Below are 17,126 nucleotides of genomic sequence, written 5' to 3'. Positions count from 1 at the left end.
TCCTTCTTCCCATAACATCTGAGCTGCGTTACACTGGTGCCGAAACCTGGGAAGGAGGAGGAACGTGCAGTCAGAGATCGAGCTCGCTACCGGCCGCCTGGGTGCTGGAGGGGCGGCTGCCGTTCATTAGGGAGCGGAGGAGCCGCCGCCGTTCGCCATGAAGGAGAGGAGCAGGGAACAGGGGACTCCTGTTTATTAATATACTTTTTAACATCTTGGATGACGTGGGGGTGAGCAAATTATCAGGCAATTTTAATTCCGAAGTGAACTAATCCTTTAAGCAGAAGTTTAAGGTTATTCCTAATTTTGTTAGACTTACTCTTGAAGAAGGGGCCACATTTTAGGTAAACTGCTGTGGGGCAGAACCGTAATCCGTCATTTCTGTACCCTAACTACTTCTACTTGTTTCATTCTTGTCCTGAAGTAAATTTATTTAAATACCAGCTGTATACGTTCCTATAAAATGCACTTCTCAGCTGCAGTAGAAGTGTTGTACCCCAACTACAGAGACTGAAATACTACACAAAGCAAAGATTTCATCTGGGTAATTAAATCCCTCAACCCAAGAGACAACAAAACAACAAGACTGCCAAGAAAAGCAGTGGAACAATATGCATTTTAAACACAGAGCCACAGGCATAACAAAGGAAAAGACAGCACTCGCATAATTAAAGAGTAAATGAAGGGGTGGATCAGTGCCAGGACATTCTGCTCAGTTACAGATGGAAAAAGAGCAAACCTGCTAGATTAGCCTGTTGCGCATGTGATTAGCAAATGGTATGTGGGTGTTTGTGTGTTTCTGCAAAATGCAGTCTATAGACACAGCCTTCCAAGCATGTTTTATGGCCCACAACATCTCAGACAGACAAGAATGCTGGCAATAATACAGTCTCTGAGAGCTGATGTGTTTAACAGATTTCAGAAAATGCTTAAGATCCCAACCCAATCTTGTTTCTTCAGTCATGACTGCCTGAGTTTCTCGGTTTTAAAACCAAATTGGGCCAAAAAGAGTTTGTTTTCCATCAAATGTTGGATTTAAAATATTAAAATTTAAAATATGTGCATTTTGCCCAGACTTTTTTAACCCACAAAATTGATTCTTTGGTTTATTGTTGATGGAGGAGAAAAAAATTAGCGGTGTAACGGTTCAAGTTTTCTCAGTACGTATTGCAGTTTGGGGTCACGGTTTCAGCACGGTTCGGTTTATTAATGTGGAATTAGACATTTCCAAAAGAATACTGTTCTATTTTGCAACCAACACTTGAACAGTTTGCCGTAACTTAAAATGGTTATTTTTAATTACTAAATGGTTGGCATGTCCCCTTACGGAGCCCTGACTTGTGTCAGTAATCTTTGAGGGTTCCATGAGTGACAGGGAGGTGTTTCGTCAGTCAGGGATTACATCACTCTTAACACCTGACATGGCCATAATGGTGGACAAGTGATTCTTGGTGGATGACCTTGTACCTGGGCCTGTTCATCGTCCTGCCTTCCTCTCCAAGAGGGCCCAAATGTCAGAGGTGGATGTTCTGAAGACGCAGTCCATTGCCCGTTTGAGTCTGCACATTGAAAGGTTAATCAGACGAGTAAAAGAGAATAAACTGTTTGATACCACTATCCCTCTCCATTGCAGGGAGTATAAACCAAATCTTCACAGTCGCTTGTCTCCTCTCAAACTACCAAAATGGACCTCTGGTCAAGAATTGGAGATTATGAAGTGAGATACTGTAGCCATATCTTCTTCTAAAGAGGTCGATATTAACTATTTTTGTGTTCAACACACAGTATTCATAAGAATAAAATTATCACTTTGTGGTTAAATTATCAGAATTGTCTCTGATATAATTAGTAAATATTTTTTATAAATTGTGAGAACTTGAAGGTGCAACACAATAAAAAACACCTAAAAATCACAGGCATGGTCATGTAATAATTTGCAGTTTACAGTTGTCAAAGAGGCAGTTGTAGTGCCAGAGACGTCTGCCTTCTCTAAATACAATGGCAATAAATGAATGGTCTTTTTCTTGGGGTGCTCAGTGTTAAAATACTTTTGTGTGATTAATCATAAAAACATCTTGAATTTTCACATTTAATGGTAACACAGTCAATACAACATTTAATTGGAAACACTACTAACACCTACTCTTGAAGCATTAGACATTTCTGTATGTAGACATAGTAATAAAACCTGTCCACTTTTTCTCTGATTGCATCCAAAACATCACTGTCTCTGTAAACTCTTTGGATGAGTATGTCTTCCTCGGCTGAAACTACAAAATCATACCAATCCATTCCCGTAATTAGCATCTGCCCCTGTACTTGCCAGTAATAAACATGTTTTTTTTTTTTTGCTCCAAATTTGCCTGACTCCATTTTCAGAATTGGGCAGTCAACATAGCTTTTAACATTCGGGCATTTCATCTCAATCAGCCCAAACGGACATGGCTCTGAAGGGTCAAAGGATATCCCGTCTGGAGACGCCCCTAGCCAAGGAGCGTCAGGGTGCATGATCAAACCACAGGGGTAGTGGTTGACCCTTTTTATTTGACAATATTCCCAGATAGCATCTACCTCTAATTCGAGCCCTCTCTTCATAGCCACCGTCTGACAGGCCCTTGCAGTATCCGGTAAGCCAGACCTTCTTCAGTCTTCTCTCGAACCTGGCAGATCTTCTAATTTCAGTCAGTCTATGCATGCTTAGCTGATGCCATTCATTACATGAACTTTGGTCTCTAGTAGCACATTCATATTGGTGTGCCATGTCCCAGGTGACCTCCAGACTCTTATGGTGTAGCTGTTGTGGTTCACTGCAGACAAACATACAACTGGATGGCTGTAGGCAGTAATTCTGAAGAGGCACTCATGGTTGTGGTGGGGCAGCGTGGAAGGACAGGTTTCGCTTTGCTATTGCAGGTTGTTGGAAGGACAAGAGACTACCGGCTTGAAGCGAGTCGACCAGGGGAATTTCACAGCTGATGCTCAAGCTGCAGATCATCGGTGCCTCAGCTTTAGAGAAATCTTTATAAACCTCTGTCACCTGGGAGGTAACAATATATTGATTAGCAATACACTAAATATAATAGTAATAAAATATAACCACATGTATCATACCAGTAGCTTTCCCTGTAATTTATATCCACAGTAATGGATGGTTCATAATGAAGGACCCTTATGAGAACATTATCCTATTGATTTCAATTCAATTTCTTTTTTTTTCTTTGAAGCAGAATATTTGTTTGTAAAAGGGGAGGAAAAAGAAAATCATGAAATATTGGTATACAGATTTTGGTTGATATATCATTCTGTACAGTGAAATTTGCTGTTGTTATATCCCTACTCACCTGAAGGACGGATAGATCACGCAAATCTCCAGTCAGGGCTTTGTAGAGTGTGATACTGTTTAGAACATAAAACTTTCATGAGTGGGAAGTGGTATATCCAGAGGTATTTTATTTCAAACATGCAACATATTGTAATAAATCTACAATATTCAGCCTTTACCTTTCACCCTCGGTGGTTGCTCTACACTTTGGTTTGCAGACAGCACAGCCATCTTTTCCACAGGGCCTGGCTTTATACCCTATCAAGTTATTCAGGATACAGTTAAAAGTAGTTAGAAAATATAGCCGACAGGTCTATAATTATAGTGCAAACTTACCAAAGTTCTGGGCTTGTGCCACTGCTGTTCCCCTTCAGTACAGCTTAGCACAGGAGGCACAACTGGCAAATTCAGTTCAGAGTAATGTGCTGACTGGAACAGCACAGCATCGCAGTGGTTGCATAATGCATAAGCATAAATACTTATTTATAAAGCTAATTCACTGTTTAATCATTTGTTTAGGACATAATCTTTTTTTTTTTTTACTATTCTATATAAACAGACCAAATTAGTTTGGATTAGATTACGTTGTATAACATGACAACTGCATTAGATCAAAATCTCAAATTGTTTATTTGAAACATTATAGCCTAATACTTATAACACAAGATTGCATCTTAAACGAATGACTGAGTTGAAACCAGCTAGGGAAGGGGAGGGGACCAGCTAGGGAAACTTACCAGCCTACAATAACTGTTTTCATTAGATTTGAGTTACATTAAACATGAATAACCTTAGCCGAGTCCCCAGGAACATCAGGAACACCGGGTTATAATAAGTAACAAGCTTATAACATGAACACAAACGCATAAAGTAACCCAAATGGGGACCAGCAAGGTAAACTCACCTGCTAATTTTAGCCACTCTTTTCATTACCTACTCATTTAAGATTTATAATAAACATGAATTACCGTTGCTAAATTCCCAGGAACACCGGGCTATTAAAGTAACAAGCCTGTAACTGCTGTCTTATCGATTCTAGCTTCACCATACACTCAAACTGTGAGGTTTCTCTGCTTTCCTCATGGACCTGTAGCACAATGCCCTGACAGTGACTTCACCTGTGCCCTGATCTTTATTAGAAACTGAGAGGAGAGCAAGTTAATACAATTGTTATGACAATTATCACAAAAATTAACAAACAGTCTGCTTTAAAACTAAGAAAAAACAAGCTTCTATACTAAAGTTACATTAAAAATGAACACGTCGCAAACTGGCTTAGCCGCTATCTGCCGACACACCACATTAGATTAAAATACTTACCCTCGTAGTTGTGCAGATAACTCTATATGTAGAGTTTAAAGCCCCTGTCCCTCTTGCTTGTCGGAGCAGGGGACCAGGCATCAACAATGCGATGAACATCACTGACGCTTATTTTCAGAAGATCCTGGAGACATCGAGTAAAAAAACAGACATTTTGGGCGAGGCGCAAGTAAACCGGAAACAGATAAGCCAACTTCTGGTGACAGCGAAAGTACGTCACTACGCTTGTGCACGTAAACTATAAGAGCGGCAAAGCGATTATGCGCATCCTGTGCACAGAATGATGCACTTGAAGTAACGCGAAGTTACAGCGTGCAGCGCTTCACATTGAAAAGTTCAAAGCGAAGAGATTATATCCATTTATGCTTAGTGTATTCTATCTATGCAACAGTTTATTGATCCTTTTCTTTTAACAGTTTTAAATCTCAGTTACAGTGCGCATGAAGAACAATTTATAGTGCTCTCTACTCCAGTGCTGTAATCTAACAGACACCCGGAAGAAAGGAATATGATTTAGAAAGTGCAATAAACTCCAGCAAGATAAAGTAATTTTATGCAAACCATAGACCTTTATCTACAAATAAAGTATAAAAATGGGAACATTGATCTTGAAGAGAGTGCCATCGTGTTACTGTCGTCGTAACCGAACGCAACACGCTGTTTGAATGCTGAATGGAGAATGACTGAGGAGAGATGAGTTTCCATTAACTTTAACTTAACGACTTAAATATAAATTTTTACCTCACATTATGCTATTGAATGACTTCAGAAGTCTTGGAATATAGTGTGGAAACTTTATGGTGCTTTACAATCATTTTATGCCTTTAGTGGGGCTTATAAGACAATTAGTATGCACAATATCGGACCTCACTGAGAAGCTGCAGCCGTGTCAGGATGATTTTTGGTGTGGTGGCCCGCCACGGCAGAATGAAGTGAGCGGAAACACTGAAACTACAGTCTTTCATTGTAGAACATAATGCAGAACTTTGCCCACAGTCAAAACTGATCAAGTATAGCAGCCCTCAAGGACGAGTATACCAGAGTACAGTCTGGACAGTTTAAAAGATAGTAATGCTGGACAGGAATAGTATGGTCCAATTATTACAATACAATTATATTTACAAAGAGCCTTCGAGTCATCTCCCACAGGTGTAATTCACGTTTTGAGAGTTGGTCACTCTCCCACTCTTTACAGTGCAACTTATATTTAGGCAACTTTAGCAGTGCGATAGCTTGTAAACTTTAACAATCCTGTCTCTTATCGAGCTGAAACCCTGTGACTCAAGAGTCATCATGTCTCACCAACATAAAAGACCATCATAATAGGATTGATAGGATTGCTATGAACTTGCAGAACAGCGCAGACGCAGACACCAGACAAACGATGCCTGAGGCCGTGCTGTGTGGAAGTTGTCACTCCAAATTTCTATTTGATGCTTTGTTTTCTTCGCCAAAATAGATAATCCATTTGATTTGTTAGAACTGAGGTTAAATCACAGCAGGCACGTGCAGAGATAGACCTCAAGTGGTGCTCAAGCACTTGGCCTTGCCTCTGACTAGATAAGTGTCCTTTTTGAAAGACTTTTTTTTTTTTTTTCATTTTATGTTGTAGTTTATTTTTACAGTTGGCCTGTGGCAGTGGCATGAATTTTCAATTCTTAGTGTGTACCCGATGACTTATTCTTAATAATTCTGCGAGACCACATAAGCCCCTCCCACAGCTGAGCAGCATCCACGTCTCCTGAACATGCAATGTGACAAGCCAGGAAACGATCGTGTTTGTCCTAAACTACGGCACTGTTTGTCACCTATATGAAATTAAACCACTATTAAAACATCTCAATACAGCCAGTCCTTCTTTAAGCTTTACAACAAGCAAGCTAGTCTAGCATTGATGTAAAATAGTATCATGCAAGGTCAGAAATGCAGCCAAAATGTATAAAAATATCCCCAAAATGAAAGATATGAATTGCCCTTGCATGAGTTCTTCTATTTTTTGTTTATAACATAATTCAGTTAAGCAATATCAGAACAGCAAGAATGCTATTTTCTCGAATATCAGCACGATTGCAAAATGTGATATTTTTATTATTGTATAAAATTAATAATTAGTTACATTTATATACAGTAGCACTTTTCTGGGTACTCAAATCGCTTTCCACATGGAAGGAGGAATCTTCTCCGGGGGGAACCACCACCGACGGCAGCCACACTTAGGGCTGTGAACCTACACTGGTCTCATGGTTCGGTTCGATTACGATTATCATGTCATCGATTCAGTTCAATTCGATATCACGATCTATCACGATGCACTGCATCCTCAATTTTCAATTTTACTTCACATGTATACAATTTTGTCAATACAAGCAGTCAGACTCTTCCAAGCATTAACAGCTCGGGGTGAAAATGGCTGATGTGGTTTCTCAAGTTAGTGGTATTACCCCCTGTATATATTATATTTGTGCGTGACACGATTTACACACAGTGTGTGTCTTCTCCAGGTCGTGCTTACCAGGTTGTTCATAAAAGCCGAAATGTGCCCAGATGTAGGCTTTTAAAGTAGTTGGAGCATTTTTAAGTACTCGCACTCACGTCTCGCCTCCCGTTGCCATTGTATGCTACCGCGACAAAGCACGTACGTGACAAATCAGAAAAAAACATCAGAAAAGCCTCAGTACATTATAATCGGTTATGGTCTATTACTGAACCGAATCGCCCTCGTCTGCATCGCGATGCATCGTAGAAACGATTAATTTCGACACTCCTAGCCATACTACGCCAGAACGCCCACCACACACCAACTTATTGGTGGAGAGGGGACAGAGTGATGAAGCCAATGAGTATATATATGGGGATGTTTAGGAGGCCATGATGGACAGAGGCAAATGGGCAAATTTGGCAATTTAACGTCTCATCCGAAGGACGGTGCTTTTTGATCATACTGGGGTGTTACACACAGACCACAGGGTGAGCAGCGCCCCCTACTGGCCTCAATAACACCTCCTCCAGCAGCAACCTGGTTTTCCCAGGAGCTCTCCCATCCAGGTACCGCGCAGGCTCAACCCTGCTTAGCGTCAGTGGGCAACCAGTCTTGGGCTACTGGGTGATATGGCTGCTGGCAACAGTTCTATAAATAATAAGCTGATTATATGAATTGAGACACAACAAGGCTATGTAGATTCAGATTCAGCTATCACAAACTGGTTGCCCACTGAAGCTAAGCAGAGTTGAACCTGGTCAGTACCTGGATGGGAGACCTCCTGGGAAAACTAGGTATAGTGATAGGGATACTATACTGTAACAAGCACCGTCCGGATTAGACGTTAAACGGATGTCATGACTCTGTGCGGTCATTAAAAATTGAATGCACTTCAAAAAGAGTAGAGGTCTAACCCCGGCATCCTGGACAAATTTGCCAATTGACCTCTGTCCATCATCATGGTCTCCTAATCATCCCCATTCCCCATATATATATATATATGTATATATATATATATATATATATATATATATATATATACACACTGATTGGCTTCATCACTCTGTCTCCTCTCCACCAATAAGCTGGTGTGTGGTGCAGGGCCGGATTATCCATATGTGAGACTGGGCGAGTGGGGGGCCAATGGGGGGCACCAAATCATTAAAACAAATACTATACCTTATATTTGTCATATTTTATAAATGTATATGTATTCATTATATAGTTATATATTTGATACATATATATTTAATACATACATATTTATGCATTTAAAAATAAAGAAATATAATTGCGATTTGGTAAGTGCCCCCCTACCCCTCCCCCGATCTTGGTCCATTCCACAGTGACACACTGCCGCCCAATTAGTCAATCAGACTAATTCAAAATGGACAGGCGTCAGTTAAGCGGTTGCGCTAAGAGAAAACTTAAAAAAGAAAAACAATCACGGCACATTGCCACTATTCATAATGTACCCGCAATCGCAAGCTTTTTTATTCAGAAACCGGCGGCAGGAGCAGAAGTAATGTTAACTAGCACAGGCCCTGAAGCTAACATATGCAGCGAAGTGTTTCTCCTGGTTTCTACGTCAGCGCTGTTTGATCTGATATCTATGGTTTATAACAGAACTCTGCGCGGAATCGGAATGTTTCTCGCTGGATCTCATAGTGATGAATGATGTTAAAATTCTGAGGCGAATTCAATTGATTTCTTAACTGGATCGTGAGCGAGATCGGCCCGCGACTGGCAAGTTCTGGGCTTTATTTTACTGTCAGTAGTTCGGGGCGCTGCTGCTGCTCCACGGCCCTAATCATAGGCCTATATGAGTTGCGAATTTTCGTTTCACTTTCATTTTGTTTGCATTCGCTGCTAGGTAACGACTAACAATAGTCGATAGATCGCTCATTGCTCAGACGCACATAGGTTGTGATTTGTCTCCATCCCACAGACGTCTACGCGCGCTATTCTTGTCACGGATTTATTGAATTCCCTACAGTATTTGTGGTGAGCCTTTACTTAAGCTGTAAGTTCATGTACATCTATTGTCTTCATAGAAATACTGAATTTCAATTGTTCACACATTAAGTGTGAGGAGGGGGGCACTTAAACTGTGGTCACCCTAGGGCACAAAACTATGTTAATCCGGGCATGGTGTGGTGGACGTTCTGGCATAGTAAACCTGCCGTCGCATCATCCATTGGTGGTGGTTTAGGGGATTCCTCCATTCTACATGTAAAGCGCTTTGAGTGCAGAGAAAAGCGCTATATAAATGTAACAATTTTTTTCTGAAAGTTCACATAAATTTGTTTTATGTTTTACAGAAACAAAATAAATAAATAAATAATAAACTAACAAAATCTATAACTATTGTATGTTGGCAAGTTGTCAAAAACTACCGACTTCGGTACCAAGTCAGTACTGAAATTTAAAAATGTGACGATACCAACATTTCCCACTAGCATTTTGAGCTGATTTATCTGTAGCTGTTTTCACTGCTCAACAATTCTGGCACTGAGACGTCAGATGCTCTAGGAAGCCTGTGTAAGGTTTAAAGTTAGGGTAGGAAATTTCAGAGAGGCTAGCAAGCTAGCTTTGAAAGTATGAGTTCCCACCCTCCCTAGCCACGGCTCCTTTAAAACACATGAACGCTTACAGCCAGAGCAGATTCTGCAAAGCCTAATAAGAGACGGCATTAAATTACCTTGTCACAAAACATTACAATAAAAATGAACGTAAACAACTTACAGAGCTCAGACTTGTACCACCTGACTGCTGCAGATTCATCTCCTTCAGTTTAGCTCCACGTGTTGTCTCTCTGCACAAGAACACAACTGCCTAGATTAGTCTTTCACTAAAGAGGATTTACAATGAAAATATAATTGTTTGATTCCTGTACATACTCCAGTATTATAATGGACTTACATTGTAGACTTATTTCCTATGAAGACATTGGTTCAGACCTCAGTGGCAGGTGTCTGGGGCAGTGTATTGGGACACTTTATTGCTCAGGAACTACCAGATCCATTTCAGATGTAGGCTAAGGAGTGTTCGCATCTGAGATCCCAACAAGCTTTTGGAAGAATGCAATAATTTTGTTCTTCTTCCTCACTTTGTTTTTTTCTGAAAAAATACGAAAAACAAATATGTTATTTAAAAATATCTCCAACCACAGATTAAACATGAATAATTAGTCCAACTTGTAAGACATTTCTTTTTGGATATAATTATGATATTGCAGCTCAAATACTTTGTTGACATTCACCTATTGGGCTGTTCTCCAACTCCAATCACAGATTAAACATGAATAATTGGTTATTATATATACGAATTATGCTGTGTTGACATTCACCTATTGGGCTGTTCTCCTCAGAGGTTTCAGGAGAAGAATCCATGCCACCCTGATTAATCCCACTGCTGCTCCCTGCCACTTCTGTTTAAGGCCCTGCTGGGTCAGTCAGATCTTCAGAAATCAGCATAGGGCTCTTTAACTCTGAAATAGCATCCTTGACATCAACCTTCGGATCTTCAGAGGACACAGGTTCCGGCTCAGAACTGCTTGGAACTGGGACACTTGATTGCTCAGGAACAAAAAGATCCATTTGAGACATTGGCTCGAGAGCACTTGCATCTGTGACACACAGCGGTTCTAAAACAGTCGGGTCCGTCTTAGGCCGTGCTGAGATACCAAAAAGCTTTTGGAAGAATGCACTAAACTTGTTCTTCTTCCTCACTTTGGGCATTTCTGAAAAAAAAAGAAAAAAAATGACGTGTTATTAGAAACTCCAACCACAGATTAAACATGAATAATTTGTCCAACTTATTATATATACGAATTATGCTTTGTTGACATTCACCTATCGGGCTGTTCTCCTCAGAGGTTTCAAGAGAAGCATCCATGCCACCCTGATCGATCGCACTGCTGCTCCCTGCCACTTCTGTTGAAGGCCCTTACTGGGTCAGTTAGATCTTCAGAAATCAGCATAGGGCTCTTTAACTCTGAAATGGCATCAATGGCATTGACATCAACCTTCAGATTTTCTTAGGACACAGGTTCCGACTCAGAACTGCTTAGAACTGGGACACTTGATTGCTCAGGAACAAAAAGACCCGTTTGAGATATTGGCCCGATATTGGCACTTGCATCTGGGACACACAGCGGCTCTGAAACAATCGGGTCCGCCTTAGGTCAAGCTGAGATACCAAAAAGCTTTTGGAAGAAAGTCCCTGCCACTTCTGTTGAAGGCCCTGCTGGATCGGTCAGATCTTCAGACACCAGTGATGCCAACACTGAGATGACATCATTGTTGTTAGCCTCCAGCTGCACTTTTTTTTTTTTCACAGATTGAGATTGTGTCGTTCATGTCAACGTCCAGGTGTACATCTTTCCCCTCTAAAGTGCAGTAACTGACTGAGATGGCGTCATGTGTATCAGCCTCCAGCTGCACATATAACTCTTCCGATTTACAGCTACCGATAAGGTCGTAGATGGCATCTGTGATCTGAAATTCCAGCTGAACATCTTCCTCATCTGGTACCCAGCAACTGTCACCGCAATAAAGGTCACCATTGACGTACATCTCCAGACACACCTCTCTCATGGTGTCTGTTTTGAACCTGATACGGTCAGATCAAATAGAACATGAAAATTTCAGATGTAGCTGTCAAACTGTGTGACTGTCTGTACATATTGAGTGTATAAACTGAATGTACATGCTAAGTACAGACTATTTGTGCGAAATGTGCATTTGCAGTTACCATTTTGGGTCAGATATCTTGAATTTTGGGGTGACCTCATATCCTAGGTTATATTTTGTATTGACAACTCATACAAATGTTTACCTTCTTATATTCTGTGTACAACTACAGTTGGCACTGGTGTATCTCTGAAGAGAGGCGAGGATGTCATCAGCATTCTTCAGCTCGCCCTCATTATATATGATTGTGATTATACAAAACTGTGATTTGAATATAGCCCACCACAGGGTCAGGGCACAAGGTAGCGTACACTATGTCCTTTGCGTAACGCACAGCGCACATGAGTGGCTGAGATATCATTGGTCGCCCATTCTTGAATCACATGGATGTTCTTACGGTGTATATATATATATATATTATATTCTTTTTTTTTGTTACGAAAATACACATATTAGTTATTTTGACTGGTTTAATCACGGTTATAAAATCATCTTGTTATAAAAGTTATGATTTAATTGAAATACTTGCTCCTATCCAAAGCCACATGGACAAGCCAACACTATATGTTAATTATGTTTGGGGTCACAATTTTTTTTTTAAAGAAATTAAAACTTTTATTCAACAAGGATACACTAAATCAATCAAAAGTGATATAATAGAAAAAGTCATAATGTTGCAAAATATTTCCATTTAAAATAAATGCAATTATTTTGATTTCTATTCATCAAAGAATACTGGGAGAAAAAAACAGCATGATCTGCACAAAAATATTAAGCAGCACAACTGTTTTCAATGAAAATAATCAAGCTGAAAATATAAACAGATATGTTAAATTGCATTATCATTACACAACATTACTGTTTTACTGTACAGACCCCAAACTTTTGAACAGTAGTGTATATTTCAATTACATTTTATATTTTTACAATTTTAATATATATTTTATATTTATATTTTTACATATAAAATATTTTAAATATATGTATAAAAAGTATGTTGTTTTGGAGTTTATCAACTAAACACAAATATAACTCGCTGTACAATTTCTCTACTGTCCCGAGGGCACATCAGCCGTTAATTTTATTGTCTGTTGTCAGGTATTGTGAATGAGTGACATTATAAACACCATTTTAACAGCATTATTGCACTGAGAAGTAGGAACATTTATCCTATGAAGGATTGCTGTGGATTAATTTCCATACCTGCTTTTGCGTTTAAAGAAAACCGATCTGACAGATGCTTGTATTTTGCTCCAGCTGTCTCCTCTTCCCACACCTCATTGTGTACCCATTATTACTGTTGTTGTTGCAGCTGGAAATGAGTTCTGCATGATGGTGAAAAAAGAAAGAAAGAAGGATTTGATTTGACGTCAATTTTGCATAAAACTTTGATCATTTTGACATAGTAGAACATCAAATATGACGTCCGGTCCAACCACACAAGATGACATTATCAGTTGTGACATGGAAGTCATGCAATGTTAAAAAGCCCTACAATAGGTGCAAAACAGAAAGGTTGTGCCATTATCTTTAACGTCAACCAAAATGAAACTTTCACTGAAAGCACATGATTTTAAGACATGATTCCCACCGAAGTACTTTGGCTGTCTCCACCCACACCGGCTGCTGAATCTCCCAGTCATCCACAGTGATCCACTCAGAGTTCTTCGTGGCCAGTCTAGCCATCTCTAACCGATGACAGTCTTCAATCAGACCATTCATTTATACCCATCTCCAACTGGAGAGATTATTCCTTTCACCACTGTGTATCTTCCTGAGTCAACAAAGAAATACAAAAATATGTAGGCCTAGGTAGGCCTATGTGTTGATCTAAAAAAAAAAAGTGAAAAGATATGTATAATAAAAAAAAACTTTTAAAAATGTATTTACATATATACATGTTTTATTAAAAGTTTACCAGTGTCTTCGAGGTAATCTTGAGCCAGTTCAAACATTCGCAGGTGCATGTCTGTGATGGGGTTGAAGGACCCGCATGCCAGCAGCACTACTTTGGTCTTTTGTGCTGTCATTAGGGCCCGAGCACCGATGGTGAAAGGACCCTATTGGATCTGCTACATTTATTGATTATGTATCTGCTGGTAAAGGTCGGTGAAGTTGTTTTACTGAAGCACTATAGTCCCTGACTCGCTCTGTAGACTGTAGCGCAAGCGCAAGTATTGTGACGTCACGCGTGGAATGTTGCACCGTAGTAGGTAGTTAAAAACTTTGTGCAAATCCCGTATTTTTTGGGTGAAGCAGAACTGTTGAAGGTGTTGATATTATTATGAGTAAATAGCTTCCTTTTAACAGTGTCTATTTTGTGTAGCCTATTTGCGTTCTGCAGAGGCAAATCAATATAATCAATGCATTAAATACGCGCTACAAAATGCTTACTTTTGAATAGGGAAGAAAAAGAAGATAGGCCTACTCTTCTTGCTATGCAGTTGTGCAAGGATAATTCTGCTTTGGATGCAGCTGAGCAGTTTCGTGACTTCACCTAATAAACCGGAACCTAATTCTGAAATGCAACTGGATCGCTTTCACTGTCGAGCACTGGATGCTGAAGATAGTCCACACCAATTTCCTCCATACGATATTTTGTCTTCCGGGTGTATCTTCTGTAGCCTACATTCTCATTTCTTTACTGTCTATGCATTCTCCTCCTTTTGTTAGACGGGTACATTTGAAAGAACCAGCTGTGCTTCCTTTAGTTTAGTGTGTGCGTGTGTGTTTGGGCACCAACCGAAAGAAATATGGAGTAGCCTAGTGGAGAATGATTTGAATTTTGATTTGACGGACCTGATTGGCTACGATTTTTCGCTCTTTTGCTGTCCATTGTTGATGCAAATTTAAATAGACTGTTCAGAGATATTAAAGAAAGCTGTAATAATGCATGTGCTCATAAAATTGATAAAATAAAGTAAATGTGGACTTGGATAAATATGTAAAGGACAAAAAAAAATGTCCCAGCATTTGGGCCAAGTAATGTGTTGTAATAATGAAAGAGGAACCGAGAACTAGACAGCTGTCTGAATATATAACCTTATGACCTCAGACATCCAAACTAGCTTTTGCCAAGTAACAGGAGGGGTTTGCTGAGATGCATATATGAAGAACCAAAATTAAGAAAAAAATAATGTAATTGAATCATGTTACCTTTGCCTATGCACCTATTCTTTAAACTGTTGTAATCTTTTTGCTGGTGGGATTCTCTCTGTGATTAAAGCATACTCAAAGGCGTTGTCTGGAGTCTGTCTGGTTACTACTGCGCTGCAGGCTAAACATTGGAGATCTTTATTCCATTCCAAAGTATATTGTCTAAGAGGGACACTAGAGAGATCTTATTCCCAAGTGTTAGGAGAATAGAGACTATCGAAATAAAGTGTTACCCCATTTTAGATCATATGATTGCAAATGTATGGTTGCAAACCAATCACAAATGTTTGTTCTTGAATTGCCCAATCACTAGGCTACTACACAATGCATTATGAAATGTCTGAAACTGTCATCTTTAACTATAACCATAGACTGTAAAAAAAAAGATATAACACACTGCCAGCCCATCATTTGTTTTGTCACCTTGCTAAATTCGTTGTGTAGGTCCTTGCTGTTATTTAATCGTGTTAGAGTATCGGAGATACTCTTAACATACAAACTTGTAGGCTACTGTTTATATCTATTATTATATCATATTATGTTATATTATACATATTATAATTATTTTATTATATTACATTACATGTGTCTTTTTTCATTTTAGCTTTTTTCTTTGTTGTATATTGACATCCACAGGTGAAGAAATTCTAGATTATGTTAAAAACTACAACAAATTAATTTCCACTGAACCACCATTACATCGAAGGTGGTGATGTGTTCCTATACAAGAGTTTACAGTTAGATAAATCAATTTGATAGAATAATATGGAAGCAAAAGGGTTACAATTATCACAACAATGGAAAGTATGTAGGAAAAGGGTTTCTGAAAAGCTACTATCACATTAGAACTGTTGAATGTGAAAAGGGAACCACCACTGAATTCAGGAAGTGCATTTACTCTCTGATAAATTATGACAAACATTTGGTATATCAAATTTCTATTTGATTCATTAGCTTCGAAAACAGACGGTATATGTATACTATATACTATGGAAGTATAGAAATGCTAAAACTTACAGAGTGTTTATTCATATCTGTTTAATCTGTTTTACTATGTTCCTGGACATTCTTGTAAATGCAGGCATGAAAGACATTGTTGATTTGGCATTTGAGTCATTCTACGAAACGGGTGCCATTTCCACGTTGCGATTTTCCCAATTTTCATTAAGAACTAACTTTTTTTTTTTTTACTTACAACTTTAAGGATATATTAATCTTCCAAAAAAACATATTTTCCCACCTCAGGCACAAAATCCTTAGTAATATTATGCTTTTTATTAAGGCAAGGGAGTCTTTCTTGTACCACCCCGTCACGGACAAAATGTGTGCCAGTAGAGTTGTAAAACAAGAAATTTATTTTTTAAATATAATGTTTTCCTAATAGTAAAATGTCCCTTTTATGTACACCATCAATAGAATGTCTGAAATGTAATCAATTTTTTGTATTCTTAGTTTTTTTATCTTGAAATATGAATTCGACATTTCAATGGCCTCATTGTTTGTACTGAAAAAACAAATACACTTAAAAAAATTAAAATAAAGTTTCATTAATTTTATTAGTTCACACAACACGAACATTATTAAACATTAATTTATGTAAAATTTAATTTATTTTACAAACATTTTTAACAACATTACCCCGTGACGGGGTGGTAACTGATGTGACGGAGTGGTTCACTGTGACAGGGTGGTATGGACACACTGTTTCTCTGTTTCTGATTTGCTTGTTTTAAACTTTATACAACTGGGGGAGGGCAATTATTCAAATAGGAGATTTAATGGAAAACATTGGTCATGCTCTGAAAAACAAAAAACAGAGCATCATATCAGTGACAGGGAGAGTCGCATCCACACATCCCTCTGTATTTCCATGTGGCGGGATGTCACAGGCTGTGGTGCTTGAATGATTTCGAGCACATCATCGAAGAGATACCACAGGAAGTCATCTCTTGGAGGCCAGAAGAACCTGTTGGCACCAACACGGTGCATACACTTTACAAGGGCATGTGTTTCATCTGTTTCCATGATGATCCCAGGATAAAGGTCACTGTCATATTTAAGAACGCACCACTTCCCAATGAGATCTCCACTTCCCCAAGCAATTGCTTCTGTTGGCACCTTCTGGGCTGTTTTGTTAAAAGTGAAATGCAGTGTG

At 39.0% G+C, this 17,126-nt stretch overlaps 1 long non-coding RNA gene and 1 pseudogene across 2 annotated transcripts; both read right to left on the bottom strand.

The window, feature by feature from the left end:
* Positions 1 to 2,075: 2,075 nt before the first annotated feature.
* Positions 2,076 to 11,735, bottom strand: LOC143711286 (uncharacterized). Its single transcript, XR_013194802.1, has 7 exons — positions 10,976 to 11,735; positions 10,471 to 10,863; positions 10,044 to 10,241; positions 9,867 to 9,936; positions 3,502 to 4,766; positions 3,342 to 3,396; positions 2,076 to 3,037 (listed from the first exon to the last, which is right to left on the bottom strand). It is a non-coding gene; the product is annotated as an uncharacterized LOC143711286 (long non-coding RNA).
* A 336-nt stretch (positions 11,736 to 12,071) lies between these two features.
* LOC143712053 (nicotinamide/nicotinic acid mononucleotide adenylyltransferase 1-like) lies at positions 12,072 to 14,545 on the bottom strand (annotated as a pseudogene). Its single transcript, XR_013194982.1, has 3 exons — positions 13,734 to 14,545; positions 13,407 to 13,589; positions 12,072 to 12,217 (listed from the first exon to the last, which is right to left on the bottom strand). The product of XR_013194982.1 is annotated as a nicotinamide/nicotinic acid mononucleotide adenylyltransferase 1-like (transcript).
* Between the last annotated feature and the right edge of the window lie 2,581 nt (positions 14,546 to 17,126).

This window comes from Siphateles boraxobius, unplaced genomic scaffold (genome assembly GCF_051911475.1).
Source record: "Siphateles boraxobius isolate OS27281-9 unplaced genomic scaffold, OSU_SipBor_1 5, whole genome shotgun sequence".
In the NCBI taxonomy this organism is placed as follows: domain Eukaryota; kingdom Metazoa; phylum Chordata; class Actinopteri; order Cypriniformes; family Leuciscidae; genus Siphateles; species Siphateles boraxobius.
The sequence above is the reverse complement of the archived record's forward strand: the minus strand, read 5'-3'. Positions and strand labels throughout refer to the sequence as shown.